The sequence below is a fragment of the Calliopsis andreniformis genome, unplaced genomic scaffold, assembly GCF_051401765.1.
Source record: "Calliopsis andreniformis isolate RMS-2024a unplaced genomic scaffold, iyCalAndr_principal scaffold0019, whole genome shotgun sequence".
Taxonomy (NCBI): domain Eukaryota; kingdom Metazoa; phylum Arthropoda; class Insecta; order Hymenoptera; family Andrenidae; genus Calliopsis; species Calliopsis andreniformis.
In genome coordinates, this window is record NW_027480431.1 from 8,340,313 (window position 1) to 8,353,245 (window position 12,933).

Below are 12,933 nucleotides of genomic sequence, written 5' to 3' on the forward strand. Positions count from 1 at the left end.
CTGGAGCAACGCCCTAGGGTGAAGCCTAGGTAGCTCGGAAAGTAGAAATGACCATAGGTTTCATACTGGTTGCAATTATTCGTTTTATACGATGGAAAAACTGTTGGATTTATATTGTATTTTATGCTTCTGGCGTTGACTTCTAAGGCCCTAGCTGTTCGATCTAGTGGAGCAACGCCCTAGAGTGAAGCCGAGGTTGCCCGGAAAGGAGAAATGACCATCACTATCAAACTGGTTGCAATTAACCCTTTTATACGATGGAAAAGCTGTTGTATTTATATCGTATTTTATGCTTCTGGCGTTTACTTCTAAGGACCTAACTATTCGATCTGGTGGAGCAACGCCCTAGAGTGAAGCCTGGGTTGCTCGGAATGTAGAAATGTCCATAACTTTCACACTGCCTGCAATTATTCGTTTTATACGATGGAAAAACTGTTGTACTTATATTGTATTTTATCCTTCTGGCGTTGAATTCTAAGTCCCTAGCTATACGATCTGGTGGAGCAACGCACTAGAGTGTAGCCTAGATTACCCGGAACGTAGAAATGACCAGTACTTTCACACTGGTTGCAGTTATTCGTTTTATACAGTGGAAAAGCTGTTATATTTATATTGAATTTTATGCTTCTGGCATTGAATTCTAAGTCCCTAGCAATCTCATCTGGTGGAGCAACACCCTAGAGTGAAGCCTAGGTTGCCCGGAACGTAGAAGTGACCATTACTTCCACACTGTTTGCAAATATACATTATATACGATGCAAAATCAGTTGTACTTATATTGTAATTTATGCTACCGGCGTTGACTCCATAGGCCCTAACTATTTGATCTGATGGAGCACTGCCCTAGAGTGAAGCCTAGGTTGCCCGGAACGTAGAACATACCATTACCTTCACACTGGTTGCAATTATTCCTGTTATACGATGGAAAAGCTGTTGCACCTTTATTGTATTTTATGCTTCTGGCGTTGAGTTCATAGGCCCTAACTATTCGATCTGGAGGAGCAACGTCCTAGAGTGAAAGATAGGTTGCTCGGAACGTAGAAATGACCATAACTTTCACACTCGTTGCCATTATTCGTTCTCTACGATGGAAAAGCTGTTGCATTTGTATCGTATTTTATGCTTCTGGCGTTGACTTCTTAGGCCCTAACTATTCCATCTGGTGGAACAACGCCCTAGGGTCAAGCCTAGGTTGCCCGGAACGTAGAAATGACCATAACGTTCACACTGGTAGCAATTATTCGTTTTACACAAGGAAAAACTGTTCTATTTTTTTGTATTTTATGCTTCGGGCGTTGACTTCTAAGGCCCTAGCTATTCGATCTGGTGGAGTAACGCCCTAGAGTGAAACGTAGGTTACCCGGAACGTAGAAATGACCAGTACTTTCACACTGTTTGCAGTTATTCCTGTTGTACGATGGAAAAACTGTTGCATCTTTATTGTATTTTATGCTTCTGGCGTTGACTTCTGAGGCCCTAACTATTCGATCTGGTGGAGCAACGCCCTAGAGTGAAGCCTAGGTTGCTCGGAACGTAGAAATGACCATTACCTTCACACTGTTTGCAATTATTCATTTTATACGATGGCAAAGCTGTTGTATTTATATTGTAGTTTATGCTTCTGGCGTTGACTTCTAAGGCCTTAACTCTTCGATCTGGTGGAGCAACTCCTCAGAGTTAAGTCTAGGATGCACGAAATGTCGATATGATCATTACTTTCGCACTGGTTGCAATTTGTCATGCTGTACGATGGAAAAACTGTTGCATTTTTATTGTATTTTGTGCTTCTGGCGTTGACTTCTAAGGCCTTAGCTATTAGATATGGTGGAGCAACGCCCTAGAGTGACGCCTAGGATCCCCGGAACGTAGAAATGACCACTACTTTCACACTGTTTGCAATTATTCATTTAATACGATGGAAAAGCTGTTGTATTTATATCGTATTTTATGCTTCTGGCGTTGACTTCTAAGGCCCTACCTATTCGATCTGGCGGAGCAACACCCTACAGTGAAGCCTAGGATGCCCGGAACGTAGAAATGACCATTACTCTCACACTGTTTGCAATTATTCATTTTATACGATGGAAAAGCTGTTGTATTTATATTGCATTTTATTCTTCTGGCGTTGACTTTTAAGGCCGAAGCTATTAGATGTGGTGGAGCGACGCCCTAGAGTGTCGCATAGGTTGCCCGGAACGTAGAAATTACCATTACTTTCACAATGTTTGCAAATATTCAATTTATTCGATGGAAAAACTGTTGTACTTATATTGTATCTTATTCTTCTGGCGTTGAATTCTAAATACCTAGCTTTTCGATCTCGAGGAGCTACGCCCTAGAGTGAAACCTAGGTTACCCGGAACGAAGAAGTGACCAGTACTATCACACTGGTTGCAGTTATTCCTGTTATACGATGGAAAAACTGTTGCACCTTTATTGTATTTTATGCTTCTGGCGTTGACATCTAAGGCCCTAACTGTTTGATCTGGTGGAGCAACGCCCTAGAGTGAAGACTAGGATGCCCGGAACGTAGAAATGACCATAACTTTCACACTGTTTGCTATTATTCGTTTTATACGATGGAAAAACTGTTGTATTTATATTGTATTTTATGCTTCTGGCTTTGACTTCTAAGGCCCTATCTATTCGATCTGGTGGAACAACACCCTAGAGTGAAGCCTAGGTTGCCTGGAACGTAGAAATGACCATCACTTTTACACGGGTTGCAATTATTCCTGTTATAGGATGGAAAGACTGTTGTATTTTTATTGTATTTTATGCTTCACGCGTTGACTTCTGAGGCCGTAGCTATTCGATGTGGTGGATGAACGCCATAGAGTGACGCCTAGGTTGCCCGGAACGAAGAAATGACCATTACTTTCACACTGCTTGCAATTATTCCTTTTATACGATGGAAAAGCTGTTCTATTTATATTGTATTTTATGCTTCTGGCTTTGACTTCTAAGGCCCTAGCTATTCGATTTGGTGGAGCAACGCCCTAGAGTGGAGCCTAGGTTGCCCGGTACGTAGAAATGACCATTACTTTCACACTGTTTGCAAATATACATTATATACAATGGAAAGTCTGTTCTATTTATTTTGCATTTTATGCTTCAGGCGTTGACTTCTAAGGCCCTAACTGATTGACCTGGAGGAGCTACTCCCTAGTGTGAAGCCTAGGTTGCCCGGAACGTAGAAATGACCGTAACTTTTACACTGGTAGCAATTATTCGTTTTATACAATGGAAAAACCGTTCTTTTTATTTTGTATTTTATGCTTCGGGCGTTGTCTTTTAAGGCCCTAACTGTTTGATATGGTGGAGCAACGCCCTAGATTGAAGCCTAGGTTGCCCGGAACGTAGAAATGACCATAACTTTCACACTGGTTGCAATTATTCGTTTTATGCGATGGAAAAACTGTTGCATCTTTATCGTATTTCAAGCTTCTGGCGTTGACGTCTTAGTCCCTAACTATTCCATCTGGTGGAACAACGCCCTAGGGTGAAGCCTAGGTTGCCCGGAAAGTAGAAATGACGTTAACTTTCACACCGGTAGCAATTATTCGGTTTACACGACGGAAAAACTGTTATACTTATATTGTATCTTAAGCTTCTGGCGTTGACTTCTTAGGCCCTAACAATTCGATCTGGTGGTACAACGACCTAGAGTGAGGCCTAGGTTGCCCGGTACGTAGAAATGACCATCACTTTCAAACTGGTTGCAATTATTCGTTTTATACGATGGAAAAGCTGTTGTATTTATATCGTATTTTATGCTTCTGGCGCTGACTTCTAAGGCCCTAACTATTCAATGTGTTGGAGCAGCGCCCTAGGGTGAAGCCTAGGTTGCTCGGAAAGCAGAAATGACCATAAGTTTCATACTGGTTGCAATTATTCGTTTTATACAATGGAAAAACTGTTGTATTTATATTGTATTTTATGCTTCTGGCGTTGACTTCTAAGGCACTAACTATTCGATCTGGTGGAGCAACTCCCTAGAGTGAAGCCTAGGTTGCCCGGAACGTAGAAATGACCACTACTTTCACACTGTTTGCAATTATTCATTTAATATGATGGAAAAGCTGTTGTATTTATATTGTATTTTATGCTTCGGGCGTTGACTTCTTAGGCCCTAACATTTCCGTCTGGTGGAGCAATGCCCTGCAGTGAAGCCTAGGTTGCCCGGAACGTAGATATGACCATAACCTTCACACAGGTTGCAATTATTCGTTTTATACGGTGTAAAGGCTGTTGTGTTTATTTTGTATTTTATTCTCCTGGTGTTGACTTCTTAGGCCCTATCTATTCGATCTGGTGGGACAACGCCGTAGAGTGAAGCCCGGAACGTAGAAATGACCATTACTTTCACACTGTTTGCAACTATTCCTTTTATACGATGGAACAGCTGTTGAATTTATATCGTATTTTATGCTTCTGGCGTTGACTTCTTAGGCCCTAACAATTCGATCTGGTGGAACAACGCCCTAGAGTGAAGCCTAGGTTGCCTGGAACGTACAAATGACCATCACATTCACACGGGTTGCAATTATTCCTGTTATAGGATGGAAAGACTGTTGTATTTTTATTGTATTTTATGCTTCAGGCGTTGACTTCTGAGTCCGCAGCTATTCGATGTGGTGTATCAACGCCCTAGAGTGAAGCCTAGGTTGCTCGGAATGTAAAAATGACCATAACATTCACACTGGTTGAAATTATTCGTTTTATACGATGGAAAAACTGTTGTATTTAAATTGTATTTTATGCCTCTGGCGTTGATTTGTTAGGCCCTAACTATTCAATCTGGTGGAACAACACCCTAGAGTGAGGCCTAGGTTGCCCGGAACGTAGAAATGACCATCACTTCCACACTGGTAGCAATCATTCGTGTTATACGATGGAAAAACTGTTGTATTTATATTGTATTTTGTGCTTCTGGCGTTGACTTCTAAGGCACAAACTATTCGATCTGGTGGAGCAATGCCATAGAGTGAAGCCTAGGTTGCCCGGAACGTAGAAATGACCATCACTTTCAAACTGGATGCAATTAATCCTTTTATACGATGGAAAAACTGTTGTATTTTTATTGCATTTTATGCTTCCGGCGTTGACTTCTAAGGCCCTAACTATTCAATGTGTTGGAGCAACGCCCTAGGGTGAATCCTAGGTTGCCCGGAAAGTAGAAATGACGTTAACCTTCATACTGGTTGCAATTATTCGTTTTATACGATGGAAAAACTGTTGTATTTATATTGTTTTTTATGCTTCTGGCGTTGACTTCTAAGGCACTATCTATTCGATCTGGTGGAGCAACGCCCTAGAGTTAATCCGAGGTTGCCCGGAACGTAGAAATGACCATCACTTTCAAACTGGTTGCAATAATTCCGGTTATATGATGGAAAAACTATTGTATTTTTATTGCATTTTGTGCTTCGGGCATTGACTTCTAAGGCCCTAACTATTCAATCTGTTGGAGCAACGCCCTACGGTGTAGCCTAGGTTGACCGGAAGGTAGAAATGACCATAACTTTCACACGGGTTGCAATTATTCCTGTTATAGGACGGAAAGACTGTTGTATTTTTATTGTATTTTATGCTTCACGCGTTGACTTCTGAGGCCGTATCTATACGATGTAGCGGAAGGACGCCATAGAGTCAAGCCTAGGTTGCCCGGACCGTAGAAATGACCATAACTTTCATACTGGTTGCAATTATTCGTTTTATATGATGGAAAAACTGTTGTATTTAAATTGTATTTTATGCTGCTGGCGTTCACTTCTTAGGCCCTAACTATTCGATCTGGTGGAACAACGCCCTGGGGTGAAGCCTAGGTTGCCGGGAACGGAGAAATAACCATAACTTTCACACTGGTTGCTATTATTCGTTTTATACGATGGAAAAACCGTTGCATTTTTATTGCATTTTATGCTTCGGGCACTGACTTCTAAGGTCCTGACTATTCAATCTGTTCGAGCAACGCGCTAGGGTGAAGCCTAGGTTGCGCGGAAAGTAGAAATGACAATAACTTTCACACTGGTTGCAATTATTCGTTTTATACGATGGAAAAGCTGTTGCATCTTTATTGTATTTTATGATTCTGTCGTTGACGTCTAAGGCCGTAGCTAGTAGATGTGGTGGAGCAACGCACTAGAGTGACGCCTAGGTTGCCCGGAACGTGGAATGACCATTACTTTCAAACTGGATGCAATTAATCCTTTTATACGATGGAAAAACTGTTGTATTTTTATTGCATTTTATGCTTCCGGCGTTGACTTCTAAGGCCCTAACTATTCAATGTGTTGGAGCAACGCCCTAGGGTGAATCCTAGGTTGCCCGGAAAGTAGAAATGACGTTAACCTTCATACTGGTTGCAATTATTCGTTTTATACGATGGAAAAACTGTTGTATTTATATTGTTTTTTATGCTTCTGGCGTTGACTTCTAAGGCACTATCTATTCGATCTGGTGGAGCAACGCCCTAGAGTTAATCCGAGGTTGCCCGGAACGTAGAAATGACCATCACTTTCAAACTGGTTGCAATAATTCCGGTTATATGATGGAAAAACTATTGTATTTTTATTGCATTTTGTGCTTCGGGCATTGACTTCTAAGGCCCTAACTATTCAATCTGTTGGAGCAACGCCCTACGGTGTAGCCTAGGTTGACCGGAAGGTAGAAATGACCATAACTTTCACACGGGTTGCAATTATTCCTGTTATAGGACGGAAAGACTGTTGTATTTTTATTGTATTTTATGCTTCACGCGTTGACTTCTGAGGCCGTATCTATACGATGTAGCGGAAGGACGCCATAGAGTCAAGCCTAGGTTGCCCGGACCGTAGAAATGACCATAACTTTCATACTGGTTGCAATTATTCGTTTTATATGATGGAAAAACTGTTGTATTTAAATTGTATTTTATGCTGCTGGCGTTCACTTCTTAGGCCCTAACTATTCGATCTGGTGGAACAACGCCCTGGGGTGAAGCCTAGGTTGCCGGGAACGGAGAAATAACCATAACTTTCACACTGGTTGCTATTATTCGTTTTATACGATGGAAAAACCGTTGCATTTTTATTGCATTTTATGCTTCGGGCACTGACTTCTAAGGTCCTGACTATTCAATCTGTTCGAGCAACGCGCTAGGGTGAAGCCTAGGTTGCGCGGAAAGTAGAAATGACAATAACTTTCACACTGGTTGCAATTATTCGTTTTATACGATGGAAAAGCTGTTGCATCTTTATTGTATTTTATGATTCTGTCGTTGACGTCTAAGGCCGTAGCTAGTAGATGTGGTGGAGCAACGCACTAGAGTGACGCCTAGGTTGCCCGGAACGTGGAATGACCATTACTTTCGCAATGTTTGCAATTATACGTTTTATACGATGGAAAAACTGTTGTACTTATATTGTATTTTATGCTTCTGGCGTTGACTTCTTATGCCACAACTATTCCATCTGGTGGAACAACGCCCTAGAGTGAAGCCTAGGTTGCTGGGACTGTAAAAATGACCATAACATTCACACTGGTTGAAATTATTTGTTTTATACGATGGAAAAACTGTTATATTTAAATTGTATTTTATGCTTCTGGCGATGATTTCTTAGGCCCTAACTATTCAATCTGGTGGAACAACACCCTAGAGTGAGGCCTAGGTTGCCCGGCACGTAGAAATGACCATCACTTCCATACTGGTAGCAATCATTCGTTTTATACGATGGAGAAACTGTTGTAATTATATTGTATTTTATGCTTCTGGCGTTGACTTCTAAGGCGCAAACTGTTCAATCTGTTGGGTCAACGCCCTAGAGTGAAGCCTAGGTTGCTCGGAATGTAGAAATGACCATAACATTCACACTGGTTGAAATTATTCGTTTTATACGATGGAAAAGCTGTTGCATCTTTATTGTATTTTATGCTTCTGGCGTTGACTTCTAAGGCCCTAACTATTCGATCTGGTGGAGCAACGCCCTAGAGTGAAGCCTAGGTTGCCCGGAACGTAGAAATGACCATCACTTTCAAACTGGTTGCAATTAATCCTTTTATACGATGGAAAAACTGTTGTATTTTTACTGCATTTTATGCTTCGGGCGATGACTTCTAAGGCCCTAACTATTCAATCTGTCGGGTCAACGCCCTAGAGTGAAGCCTAGGTTGCTCGGAATGTAGAAATGACCATAACATTCACACTGGTTGGAATTATTCGTTTTATACGATGGAAAAGCTGTTGCATCTTTATTGTATTTTATGCTTCTGGCGTTGTCTTCTAAGGCCCTAACTATTCGATCTGGTGGAGCAACGCCCTAGAGTGAAACATAGGTTACCCGGAACGTAGAAATGACCAGTACATTCACACTGGTTGCAGTTATTCCTGTCAGACGATGGAAAAACTGTTGCATCTTTATTGTATTTTATGCTTCTGGCGCTGACTTCTAAGGCCGTAACTATTCGATCTGGTGGAGCAACGCCCTAGGGTTAAGGGTAGGTTGCGCGGAACTTAGCAATGACCATAACTTTCACACTGGTAGCAATTATTCGTTTTATACGATGGAAAAACTGTTCTATTTATTTTGTATTTTATGCTTCTGGCGTTGACTTCTTAGGCCCTAACTATTCGATCTGGTGGAACAACGCAGTAGCGTGAAGCCTAGGTTGCCCGGAGCGTAGAAATGACCATTACTTTCACACTGTTTGCAATTATTCCTTTTATACGATGGAAAAGCTGTTGTATTTATATCGTATTTTATGCTTCTGTCGTTGACTTCTTACGACCTAACTATGCGAACTGGTGGAGCAACGCCCTGGAGTGAAACCTAGGTTGCCCGGAACGTAGAAATGACCATAACTTTCACACCGGTAGCACTTATTCGTTTTATACGATGGAAAAACTGTTCTATATATTTTGTATTTTATGCTTCTGGCGTTGACTTCTTAGGCCCTAATTATTCCATCTGGTGGAACAACGCCCTAGGGTGAAGCATAGGTTGCCCGGAAAGTAGAAATGCCCATAACTTCCACAGTGGTAGAAATTATTCGTTTTATACGATTGAAAAACTGTACTATTTATTTTGTATTTTATGCTTCGGGCGTTGACTTCTAAGGCCCTAGCTGTTCGATCTGGTGGAGCAACGTCCTAGAGTGAAGCCTAGGTTGCCCGGAACGTAGAAATGACCATCACTTTCGAACTGGTTGCAATTATTCCTGTTATATGATGGAAAAACTGTTGTATTTTTATTGCATTTTATGCTTCGGGCATTGACTTCTAAGGCCCTAACTATTCAATCTGTGGGAGCTACGCCCTAGGGTGAAGCCTAGGTTGCCCGGAAAGTAGAAATGACCATAACTTTCATACTGGTTGCAATTATTCGTTTTATACGATGAAAAAACTGTTGTATTTATATTGTATTTTATGCTTCTGGCGTTCACGTCTTAGGCCCTAACTATTCGATCTGGTGGAACAACGCCGTAGGGTGAAGCCTAGGTTGCCCGGAACGTAGAAATGACCATTACCTTCACGCTTGTTGCAATTATTCCTGTTATACGATGGAAAAACAGTTGCATCTTTATTGTATTTTATGCTTCTGGCGTCGACTTCTAAGGCTCTAACTATTCGATCTGATTGAGCGACGCCCTAGAGTGAAGCCTAGGTAGCCCGGAACGTAGAAATGACCATAACTTTCACACTGGTTGCAATTATTCCGGTTATACGATGGAAAAACTGTTGTATTTTTATTGCATTCTATGCTTCTGGCGTATAATTCTAAGTCGCTAGCTATTCGAACTGGTGGAGCAACAACCCAGAGTGAAGCCTAGGATTCCCGGAACGAAGAAATGGCCATTACTTTCACACTGTTTGCAATTATTCATTTTGTACGATGGTAAAGCTGTTGTATTTATATTGTATTTTATGCCTCTGGCGTTGACTTCTAAGGCCGTAGCTGTTAGATGTGGTGGAGCAACGCCTTAGAGTGTCGCGTAGGTTGACCGGAACGTAGAAATGACCATTACTTTCACAATGTCTGCAATTATTCATTTTATACGATGGAAAAACTGTTGTACTTATATTGTATTTTATCCTTTTGGCGTTGAATTCTAAGTCCCTAGCTATTCGATCCGGTGGTGCAACGCCCCAGAGGGAAACCCAGGTTACCCGGAAACTAGAAATGACCAGTACTTTCACACTGGTTGCAGTTATTCGTTTTATACAGTGGAAAAACTGTTCTATTTATTTTGCATTTTATGCTTCGGGCGTTGACTTCTAAGGCCCTAACTATTCGATCTGGTGGATCAACACCCTAGAGTGAAGCCTAGGTTGCTCGGAACGTAGAAATGTCCATTACCTTCACACTGTTTGCAATTACTCATTTTATACGATGGCAAAGCTGTTGTATTTATATTGTAGTTTATGCTTCTGGCGTTGACTTCTAAGGCCCTAGCTCTTCGATCTGGTGGAGTAACTCCTCAGAGTTAAGTCTAGGATGCACGAAATGTCGATATGATCATTACTTTCGCACTGGTTGCAATGGGTCATGCTGTACGATGGAAAAACTGTTGCATTTTTATTGTATTTTGTGCTTCTGGCGTTGACTTCTTAGGCCCTAGCTATTCGATCTGGTGGAGCAACGCCCTAGAGTGAAGCCTAGGTTGCCCGGAACGTAGAAATGACCATAACTTTCACACTGGTTGCTATTATTCGTTCTATACGATGGAAAAGCTGTTGTACTTATATTGTAATTTATGCTTCTGGCGTTGACTTCTTAGGCCCTAACTATTCGATCTGGTGGAACAACGCCGTAGCGTGAAGCCTAGGTTGCCCGGAGCGTAGAAATGACCATTACTTTCACACTGTTTGCAATTATTCCTTTTATACGATGGAAAAGCTGTTGTATTTATATCGTATTTTATGCTTCTGGCGTTGACTTCTTAGGCGCTAACTATTCGATCTGGTGGAACAGCGCCGTACAGTGAAGCCTAGGTTTCCCGGAAAGTAGAAATTACCATTACTTTCACACTGTTTGCAATTATTCGTTTTATACCATTGGAAAACTGTTGCATCTTTATCGTATTTAATGCTTCTGGCGTTGACTTCTTAGGCCGTAACTATCCGATCTGGTGGAGCAACGCCCTGGAGTGAAACCTGGGTTGCCCGGAACGTAGAAATGACCACTACTATCACACTGGTTGCAAATTATTCCTGCTATACGTTGAAAAACTGTTGTATTTTTATTGCATTCTATGCTTCTGGCGTTCACTTCTTAGGCCCTAGCTATTCGATCCGTTGGATCAACGCCCTAGGATGAAGCCTAGGTTGCCCGGAACGTAGAAATGACCATAGCTTTTACACTCGCAGCAATTATTCGTTTTATACAATGGAAAAACCGTTCTATTTATTTTGTATTTTATGCTTCGGGCGTTGACTGCTAAGGCCCTAACTATTCAATCTTTTGGAGCAACGCCCTAGGGTGAAGCCTAGGTAGCTCGGAAAGTAGAAATGACCATAGGTTTCATACTGGTTGCAATTATTCGTTTTATACGATGGAAAAACTGTTGGATTTATATTGTATTTTATGCTTCTGGCGTTGACTTCTAAGGCCCTAGCTGTTCGATCTAGTGGAGCAACGCCCTAGAGTGAAGCCGAGGTTGCCCGGAAAGGAGAAATGACCATCACTATCAAACTGGTTGCAATTAACCCTTTTATACGATGGAAAAGCTGTTGTATTTATATCGTATTTTATGCTTCTGGCGTTTACTTCTAAGGACCTAACTATTCGATCTGGTGGAGCAACGCCCTAGAGTGAAGCCTGGGTTGCTCGGAATGTAGAAATGTCCATAACTTTCACACTGCCTGCAATTATTCGTTTTATACGATGGAAAAACTGTTGTACTTATATTGTATTTTATCCTTCTGGCGTTGAATTCTAAGTCCCTAGCTATACGATCTGGTGGAGCAACGCACTAGAGTGTAGCCTAGATTACCCGGAACGTAGAAATGACCAGTACTTTCACACTGGTTGCAGTTATTCGTTTTATACAGTGGAAAAGCTGTTATATTTATATTGAATTTTATGCTTCTGGCATTGAATTCTAAGTCCCTAGCAATCTCATCTGGTGGAGCAACACCCTAGAGTGAAGCCTAGGTTGCCCGGAACGTAGAAGTGACCATTACTTCCACACTGTTTGCAAATATACATTATATACGATGCAAAATCAGTTGTACTTATATTGTAATTTATGCTACCGGCGTTGACTCCATAGGCCCTAACTATTTGATCTGATGGAGCACTGCCCTAGAGTGAAGCCTAGGTTGCCCGGAACGTAGAACATACCATTACCTTCACACTGGTTGCAATTATTCCTGTTATACGATGGAAAAGCTGTTGCACCTTTATTGTATTTTATGCTTCTGGCGTTGAGTTCATAGGCCCTAACTATTCGATCTGGAGGAGCAACGTCCTAGAGTGAAAGATAGGTTGCTCGGAACGTAGAAATGACCATAACTTTCACACTCGTTGCCATTATTCGTTCTCTACGATGGAAAAGCTGTTGCATTTGTATCGTATTTTATGCTTCTGGCGTTGACTTCTTAGGCCCTAACTATCCCATCTGGTGGAACAACGCCCTAGGGTCAAGCCTAGGTTGCCCGGAACGTAGAAATGACCATAACGTTCACACTGGTAGCAATTATTCGTTTTACACAAGGAAAAACTGTTCTATTTTTTTGTATTTTATGCTTCGGGCGTTGACTTCTAAGGCCCTAGCTATTCGATCTGGTGGAGTAACGCCCTAGAGTGAAACGTAGGTTACCCGGAACGTAGAAATGACCAGTACTTTCACACTGTTTGCAGTTATTCCTGTTGTACGATGGAAAAACTGTTGCATCTTTATTGTATTTTATGCTTCTGGCGTTGACTTCTGAGGCCCTAACTATTCGATCTG